The sequence below is a fragment of the Mirounga angustirostris genome, unplaced genomic scaffold (assembly GCF_029215605.1).
Source record: "Mirounga angustirostris isolate CCGP_5_RB_7025 unplaced genomic scaffold, mMirAng1.0.hap1 SCAF_3, whole genome shotgun sequence".
NCBI lineage: Eukaryota > Metazoa > Chordata > Mammalia > Carnivora > Phocidae > Mirounga > Mirounga angustirostris.
Window position 1 is genome coordinate 70,005,931 of NW_026991711.1, and position 9,897 is coordinate 70,015,827.

At 42.2% G+C, this 9,897-nt stretch overlaps 1 long non-coding RNA gene across 1 annotated transcript; it reads right to left on the bottom strand.

Moving 5' to 3' along the window:
• Positions 1-559: 559 nt before the first annotated feature.
• On the bottom strand, positions 560-8,471 carry LOC135363848 (uncharacterized). The gene is made up of 4 exons (XR_010410049.1): positions 8,332-8,471; positions 7,542-7,657; positions 3,651-3,857; positions 560-651 (listed from the first exon to the last, which is right to left on the bottom strand). It is a non-coding gene; the product is annotated as an uncharacterized LOC135363848 (long non-coding RNA).
• Between the last annotated feature and the right edge of the window lie 1,426 nt (positions 8,472-9,897).

Here is a 9,897-nt window from a genome sequence, read left to right on the forward strand (position 1 = left end):
TTCTACAACAACCATTCTGTTGACCAAAGTAGATCACATCACCATGCCCAAATTTAAACAGAAAACCCAATCCCACAATGTGCTTGGAAGGAGGAGAACCAAACCACAGTTGAACCACTCAGTGACTACCACATAAGGTACTGAAGGTGGCCTAGGCTGAGCAATGGAAGAAGAATCCAGAATCTACTGACCACCTGTGACTGTTCTGGCCAGATTACAAAGAATAGGGGACAATGAAAAAAAAGAACATCTTTTGTATGTCTCCTCAACTTTAACTTTTCTTTCGGAAAAAATAAAAGGGTTGAAGTTTCATATGTTGATGCAAATTTTGAGTTATTTTATATACTAGCCCTGTATTATCTGGGCTGGGTTCCTATCTGAGCTCACCATATAAACCTGCCAGACAAATTTAGTTAGCCATGGAAATAAACTATGGATGACTTTGCAGCCTATTATAGAGTATGACCCTGGGTATAACATTATCTCATCTTGATCCAGTTTAGAGATGGTGGGAGCCACCTCATAAAGGCCTGAGGGGCTCAAATACTCACCTTACAGACTTTGGGGAATGTGCAGGGAAGATAGGATAAGTCTGTGAAGGGGCCAGAGTAAACTCCATTAGGCACAGCAGGCAACTTCTTTCAGAAAGTTCTTTGAAAATCAGAAGAAAATTGGAAGAAAGAAAAGATCTTTTATGTTGAAGAAAATGTTTTCACATATAATATTAATAGTCATCTTTTTACCAATGCTTTAGTAAAATAATTTTTATTTTATCATAAGGGAAGGGGCTCATGAAGACAAAAGTGGCTAAGACCCATGAAAGTCATAATGCGATGCTAGAAAGAGCACCCAGAATCCTCCCCTAACCTCTCTGGAGGGCAGTAGAAATATGGTTGACTCAACCCGATCATTGACATTGGGATTAACAAGCCAAGAACACAAATGAGGAAATTCTGGCCTCAAGGGGAAAATAGGGCTTCCCTCTGCTCCCCACCCCAGGGCATACCATATAGAATGTGCTAAAAATGATATTCAAGGTCTACATAATAATTTGGGAATCAAGAGGTGGTAGAGTTTTGCTGGGTGATAGAGTGTGATGAGGAAGGGATTACAATGCTAAGCCAGAGCAGTCTACTTCTGGATTCTTCTCTTCCATTATGTCATGGAGTTGTTCCCGATATGGTTCTTCCTTCTCCCTACAAGGGGTAGGGGTGCGAGATTCTGCAAGTTCTAGCCTATGTCCTAAGAAGAAGCTATTGTTTCTTGGGATTGCTCATCCTTGGTGCATTTTTGTCCTTACTGTCATCTTTCCTCACCATTATCTCCTATCTGCACTGTTGCAAGAATGTCCCAACTGGTGACCCTGTTTCCAAACTTGCCCCCTATAGTATAGACCCATGTTACACATTATGGTAACCTCAAGCCACGTAGGGCTATTAAGCCTTTGAAATGCAACTCTGCTGAATTCAGAGGTGCTGTAAGAGTGAAATATATGCCAGATTTCAAAGATTTAATATTTTTTAAAAGATGTATATATAATCTTAATAATTTTTATATTGTTTATGTTATAGCATTAATAATTTAGACATTAGGTTAAGTTAAATATACTAAAATTATTTTCACCTGTTTATTTTTGCCTTTTAAAGCAAAAAACTGTTTCTATTTGCTGCTTGAAAATTTTTTGAAATTATGTATGACTCATTTTTGTGGCTCACGTTATATTTCTATCAGGCAACGCTGCTCTAGACTTCATGCAACACCTAGAATCATTCTTTGGGAATCATGAATATCATGTTTCCCTTCTATTCAAAACTCTCCAAAAGCTTTTACATTTCACTCAGAGGCAAGTAACAGATCTTACTGTGGCCTGTAAGGTCTTATGTGATCGTAGATGATCCCGGCTACCTCCCTGACCCCCTCTCCTACTACTTTTGCCTTTGCCACTCCATTCAGGGCACAGTGGCCTCCTTGGTAAACATGCCAACCATGCTTTTACCCCAGGGCCTTTGCATATGTTTTTCCCTCTGCTCAGAATCCCTTTCCCCAGATATTGGGTGCCACTCCCTCACTTCCTTCAGGTCTCTACTCTTTTGTTACCACCCTATTTAAGGTAAAAGTGTGCGTATGCATGCACACATGCACACACACATCCACAATCCCCTGAGTCACCTGTTCCCTCCTTATTCTGTTTTAGTTATCCTCAGTACTTACTATACCCATCAGTTTTTCTTTTTTTTTTTTTCTGTTAGAAAGGAAGCTCCATGAGGGCAAGGTTGTTTGTATGTTGTTTACTGCTGAAGACCAAGTGCCTAGAACGGTGCCTGGCATGTAGTAGACACTTAATGAATGTTTGTTGAATGAATGAATATCAGAGCAGTAAATGTGTGTGGATCCAGGGAGGAAAAGCCCAGGATGACCCTCAGGTTTGCCAGTAGCCTAAGTAAAAGGATCTCCTTCACCTCCAAGAGATCTGTACACTGGGGTTTGAGGCAAAAGCCTCTCAGTAATAGGGTCCCCTTTGCCTGACTTTGTTCTCTGTAGAAACTCAAGGACAGGACAGGACCTGGGGATGCTAGGTGCTATCCAAATATTATCAACCCTAACACAGCTCACAAAAATCTCTTTTGTATGTGTGTCCTTTTTCTTTCTTTTTTTTCCTTTTTCCTTTAAACACAACTAAAACAGAATACAGTGCTTTAAAATTCTTAGGTAAAATGAAAAGAAAGCTAAGAAATCCAAACAGTATAAAACCAATTACTGTAGGGCTTGGGCTATGATCCTACAATAACTAGAGTCAAGTCACAGATTGATTAAATTTTCAAGGGCAAGGCCTGGCTTCCTCCAGCTTCAGCTTTCATCTGTTCCAGCTCATACGTGCTCTGGGCGTTACCTCATTTCCAATTACCTAGTACAATCCTGAACATTGCCCTTAATTCAAGGAGAAACTGGAATGCCCACTTTTCTAGCCACAAACCCTTGCTTGCTAGAGACCTCAGTTCATAGTTTACGGTTTCTCCAAATGCAATTAATCCCCAGTTCTTCCAGTCAGCCTCCTCCCTGCCCTCACTGGCTCTGAGATTCACTTCCCTGGGCCCTTCTCACCCCTACCGGACTCAAGGGAGCCTTTCTGGCAAGATTTAGCAGCTTGGTCTCAATTAGCAAGGAAATGGAGTACCTGGAGGCTGAAGGCCCCAGATGGTAGAAGAGCCCCTTGGAACTCAGCCTCAACATCTGAGAGCTGCTCCAGACCCTCTTTGCCCCTTCCCCATGGGAGGGTTAGGATCTGCTCTGTGTGAGATCAGACAGCGGGGAGTACAATCCCGGGCTACACTCCAGAAACCTCACCCCGTTCCATCCCTACACACTGCCCAGCGCCAGATATAGTAACCTGTGCCTTTAATGGATGAACATTGTTCCACTCTCTGAGCCTCGCCTGGGACGGATTTTGTGGCTTAGGCTGTGCTGGAAGCAAAGCGAAGGAATTATTTAGAAGCACTCTGCTCTGTTTCCTCTCATTGCCTACATCCACACCCACTACCTCAATCACCCAAGCCTGCCAGCCAATGCCTTCCCCCAACTTCTCCTGTACTTTCCTGCCCCTTTCAATCAAGCAAGGACTTCCTTAAGTAACACATGGCTCCACCACTTACCAGCTGTCCTTTGGGAAATCACTTAATCCAGCAGCGCTGTACTCTCACTTGTAAAATGAGGATGAAATAGAAGGTACCTAGCTCTGAGGGGCCTTGGGAGCTTATCCTCGCTCTCCTCTTCTGAGCTGTAAGTACCTTGTCCACCTGGAGCTGCAGGGCCTGGTTTTATCCCCATGACGAAGGAAAGGGACACAGAGCAGAGCTTAGCTGAGAGTTGGATAGAGAAAGACAGAACAGGTCCTGATAAGCTCAGTGGAGCACCTGGATATGGCTGAGCCTAAATCAGATGCACCCCAAAACTTCCAAGTTGGGTGAATCAACAAATTCCCATTTTTAGTTTTATTTTGTTGGTGGTTGATTGGTTGTTTTGTTGCCTGCAACTGCAAAAGCTCAAACTAAAATACTGCTTTTCTATGCCCTGGCTCTTAACTTTGGCAGCTTCATATAAGAATTTCATGAGTCTCTGGCTCCCCTGGGTGGCAAAGAGAATAAATTCACCTTTCTAGGATTCTTACTCTCTACATAAGCATTTTCATTTCTACAATTTATTCACACTTTGGCGCCTATAGTCTCGGATATATTTGGGTTTACTCTTAGCCCACAGGTGCCTTAACAGAGATTTCTTTTTCATGATTCCCCCCACCCCTCCCTCCTGTGGTGGTGCTCTGTCTGCAGTGAGCCAGTCGAATTCTCACTGGTCCTATTTGGAGTGGCTACTGGGTTTGGGGCAGTTGCATAGTGAACGGCCCAAGTCAGGAGAGCAGAGGGTCACCTGCCTCCAGAAGCAGTCTGGACACAAAGCACCATTTTAGTATTAGTCCTGGTTTCACCAACCAACTATGTGAACCAGCCCAGATTCTATCATGCTTTCAAAAGCCCCAGCCATGTGTTTCCAAAGAAGACATCCAAACGGCCAACAGACACATGAAAAAGTGCTCAACATTGCTCGGCATCGGGGAAATCCAAATCAAAACCTCAATGAGATACCACCTCACACCAGTCAGAATGGCTAAAATTAACAAGTCAGGAAACGACAGATGTTGGTGGGGATGCGGAGAAAGGGGAACCCTCCTACACTGTTGGTGGGAATGCAAGCTGGTGCAACCACTCTGGAAAACAGTATGGAGGTTCCTCAAAAAGTTGAAAATAGAGCTACCATACGATCTAGCAATTGCACTACTGGGTATTTACCCCAAAGATACAAATGTAGGGATCCGAAGGGGTATGTGCACCCCGATGTTTATAGCAGCAATGTCCACAATAGCCAAACTGTGGAAAGAGCCAAGATGTCCATCGACAGATGAATGGATAAAGAAGATGTGGTATATATATACAATGGAATATGCAGCCATCAAAAGGAATGAGATCTTGCCATTTGCAATGACGTGGATGGAACTGGAGGGTGTTATGCTGAGTGAAATAAGTCAATCAGAGAAAGACATGTATCATATGACCTCACTGATATGAGGAATTCTTAATCACAGGAAACAAACTGAGGGTTGCTGGAGTGGTGGGGGGTGGGAGGGATGGGGTGGCTGGGCGATAGACATTGGGGAGGGTATGTGCTATGGTGAGTGCTGTGAATTGTGCAAGACTGTTGAATCACAGATCTGTACCTCTGAAACAAATAATGCGATATATGTTAAGAAAAAAAAAAAGAAGAAGATAGCAGGAGGGGAAGAATGAAGGGGGGGAAATTGGAGGGGGAGACAAACCATGAGAGACGATGGACTCTGAAAAACAAACTGAGGGTTCTAAAGGGGAGGTGGGTGGGAAGATGGGTTAGCCTGGTGATAGGTATTAAAGAGGGCACGCTCTGCATGGAGCACTGGGTGTTATATGCAAACAATGAATCATGGAACACTACATCAAAAACTGATATAATGTATGGTGATTAACATAACAATAAAAAATTAAAAAAAAAAAAAAGCCCCAGCCATGTGAATTGGCCGCATCCAAATTTCTCTAAATGAGAAGAGCACAGAATTGAAATTGACTTGCAGTGCCAGTGCAAGCTGATAGTCATTTTCATTATGCAATTTGTAAAGACATATTTAAGAACACAAAGGGTTGGCCATATTGGTATTATTTTACCATGATCAATTTTCTGGGAAGGCATTGCTATTAAAAAGTCAACAAGGTTCTTGGAACCCTTACTCACCTTTTCGTATTCCGAGACCATCTTGAAACATGTCATTAGTACGTGCCACTCTGTTGTGCTTACGTTTTTTACATAATTGTTGCTCATTCCTTACTTCAACCCTTGCACTTCAGAAACACTAACCTGCTTGTCCTTACAGGCTATCATTCATCTCCTGTGTATTTGCATCCTCTGGCAGAGAAATGGAGTACTTCCCCCCATCCTCCTCACCTCAGCTCAGGTGTATCTACCTTATCCCCCCATTCTGCACCCTTGGCCTAAGTTGGGCTAGTGTCCCACTTCTATTTCCAATAATGATCTATGCACAGTTCTGTCATTACAGCGATTACTTGTTTATTAATTGTGTCCTCAACTAAATCGTGAAGCTTGAGGTGTGGTCTTTTATCTCTTTTTTTCTTTAAAAAGTGCTTCTAGCACAGGGCTTGGCCCAAAGTTTACTAAATGAATATATGAATTAGAAGGACAGGAGAAGATAAAATAGCATTTGTTGAGGACCTACTGGCCAGATGACTTAAAGCACTGTGGTGAGAATTTCGCAAGAGAGTGTAAGTAAATGACCTGGAGACATACCTAGCACCACATGGACATGTATGTTGAGTGAATGATGGTAGATCCACATTCTGAAGAGGAAAGCTGAGGCTCAGAGAGCCTAAGCTACTTCCCAAAGTCACCCAGTTACAGTGAGAGAGCTAAGATTTGAACAGAGCTCTCTCTGGCCCCCAGACCCTGGCCTCATCTACCCCTCCCTGTAGCCTTCCACTTCCGCCTCACCATATCCCTCATCCCAGCAGGGAGGCAAATTTTTTTCTGTTGATCATGATCTTTGAATCAACTGTAACACTTTTACATAATGACTTTCCATGGGAAGAATTCCACAAATATTTGTTGGGTGAATGGGTGAATGACTAGACTGGGGGAAACTTCCAGTGCCGAACAAACACAGGTGGCTGACTAGTCCATTTAGTGCCTGGTATTAGATTACTCCTTTAGAAAATGTACAATATCACTGTAGCGATCCATTAAGCAGAAACATAATGTGTGATAAAATAACAGTGGGTAAAAGGCTTTTAAGACTATGTAACAGAAGTAAAGGTAAAGAAAATAAAGCTACTCTTTCCAGGACATGGACAAAGTTAAAATCTGTAGTATTCAGAATATTCTTAAGAATCTCTCACTACAGAGAGGAGGTATTTTAACCTCCCTGCTAAAATCTGATTCTCTGATTTTGAATTACCTGCAGAGATATTAACACAGATCTATCTAACGTTTTGAAATCTGGATGGTTGATTGTCTAAGCAGTTAAGCAGTATGAAGTAGCATACCGTGAAAGGTGAGGATAAGTAAAGAGTTGCAGGTTCTCTTACTGGGAGAGGTTTAGGAGGGGAATGAAGCTAACTGGAGGCGTCGTGGGTAGCTAAAGAGATTAACCAAAGCAGTAACAATCATAACTGCTGTCCATTTTGCTCCCTTTCTGTGGCAGGCACTTTGCTTATGCTATATATTGAATTAACTGGTCCCCACAATACCACGATGCGGTAGGATTTCTTATCCACATTTCACAGGTAAGATTTCAGAGAGGTTAGGTATAGTAATTTGCCCAAGGGATGTTACAGACGCAAAGATTTACACCCAGATCCATCTGACTCCAGACACGGAGGCTGGTGGATTATCTTGTGACTCTCACTGTAAAGGCAAATTCACAAACCTGCCGCCCAGGCTGTGAACCTTACCACGCTGGGTTCTAAGAGCTGCGCCCCCTTCAGTTTGCTGAGGACATGGACTGATCAAAGCGAAGGCCTTGCACACTGAAGAAGCTCATCCACTGTAGGTGATGACAAGGGCTACTCTGTAATAAGCAAGGTGCAAAGTCAGCTTGTTAGAAAAAAAGCATATCAAGCTGAAGGCTAATAGGCATTTTAATTACGTAGGACATATTTAAAGCACAAAGTCTTGGCCATATTAGTTTTATTTTATTGTGATTAATTTCCTAGACACCCACTGCTATTGAAAGAAGTCAACAAGGTCCTTGCGATCCTTCTTGGAAACAGCCCAGTGCTCCTCAATATTACAGTCTTCCTCCCACCATCCCTGCCAAGCCTCCCCACATTTTCTTATGTATAAACTCTGCCCCAGGGAAGAGTTCTGTTCAAGGATAAATGTGATCCTCAAGGACAGGTCATAGGTCACAGTCATAGGGTGGGGCTTCCTGTACTCCCAAGGAACAAAAATGTCCTCTTCTTTCATTTCTGTCCCCTAAGGGTAACAAGCATAGTTAGCACTTCCTCTTCCATAGGAGGATATCCAATGATTTCACCTTTGGGAGATCAAGCAAGGCCAGTGCAGGACCAGAGGAAATAAAGTTCTGTAGTGGTTTGTTCTAGGAGAAAGAGGCCCTTTTTTCACTGCTTGGCACTTGATGATATAAAACAGGACTGGGGCTGCCTTTTACTGGTAGGCCTCTCAGGCCTTGGAAGGTCAAAGAGAAATCAAATAGGAATAGAACATGCATATCTAGAGAACCTTAGCAGAGGCAGGTCAGGGATTTGCATTCAGGGCCACATACGAGACACAGCCAAAAGTAAATGAGGAGGCCGGAGGCAGGTATAAAAAGTCAGGGGTCAGGAACTATAGACATTCCTGACCTTTTGTTTTGGGTTGACCCTGTTCCTTCCTGTAGAGACAAAAAAGAAGAAATTTACATTGTCAAAAAATTAAAAGCAGTTGACAAATGGAGAACTTCTCAGAAGGGAGACTCTGCAAGTATAGAATAAAGTGCAATGACATATTTGTGGAGTGTACTTTTTTTAATGGAAAATAACAACACACAAACTTCCTCAGGAAAAACAGACTTAATATATCACAATTTAAATAGCTGGTTTCAGGGTTGTTAGTCAGCAATATCAGATTCCTAACCGTAATTGTGGGAGGGTGGAGGGATGCATCTTCTCCAATGCTTTACTCATAACATACCTTAAGCCTTTTGTTTGTTGATATAGAAAGCAGTTGGAAGGCATGTGTTATTAGTTTGAAGCGCCTCATCATTCAGAATTGGCAAGAATTTTTGCTCCTTTTCGCTCTTTCTCCTTTTTTATTGGGAAATTAAAGCAACTTTAATTTGCACAACTCTTAGTTCTCATGTCTCTCTCTTTTCCAATTCTAGCTGTCCACCATTAGACAACTGACCTTTTGTGATTATATCCATTTTTGCTGAGATCTGACTTTGTAATCAAGTAGCCAACTCTCCTGAAGGATCTAGAAAGAGGGATTTCATTTCACTCTGCACAGATGAAGTTACAGGTCAATTTGCCCAATGAAAACAAATCCTGAACATGTTCTTTTTTTTTTTTTTTTTTTAAGATTTTATTTATTTATTTGTTTGAGAGAGAGAGAGAAACAGCATGAGAGGGGAGAGGGTCAGAGGGAGAAGCAGGCTCCCCGCTGAGCCGGGAGCCCGATGTGGGACTCGATCCCAGGACTCCGGGACCATGACCTGAGCCGAAGGCAGTCGCTTAACCAACTGAGCCACCCAGGCGCCCTGAACATGTTCTTTATTCCAGCACTCCCACCCTCCTGACTGGGTTATTAATTCATTTGGGAAACTGAATATACATATACTGGTTCCATGAACCTAAGGTGCCATCTAACAATAGCATCCATAAAAATGCTAACATCCCTGGAACTCAGACACATCCTGGTCTCAGAATCTGATTCATAAAAAAACAAAAACAGTAACACTTTGGTGGTTGTTTCCCACTGAAATGAAGATGCTTTCTTTCAACAGGGCAAATCCAAATAGTCTGTAGTGAAATGACTCATCTTTATGTACAAGGACTTTGAATTTACCCCATTATAGCTCAGAAGAGAGAAGACACAGGATACTAATTCTTCTTCCTTTCCTTTTTCTCACATGTGCTGAAGAAACAAAAGAGAAAAAAAAAGAGGAATCTATTTCTGGCCTACAAATTTAGCTTTCAGGGTGAAAAATCAGAATATTATGTACGGCAACAAAGATCCCGATTATCCAAATATGAAATCTCTTATTTCTACTATCATAGAATGCTTAAGGTAACCATAGATATAAGAATT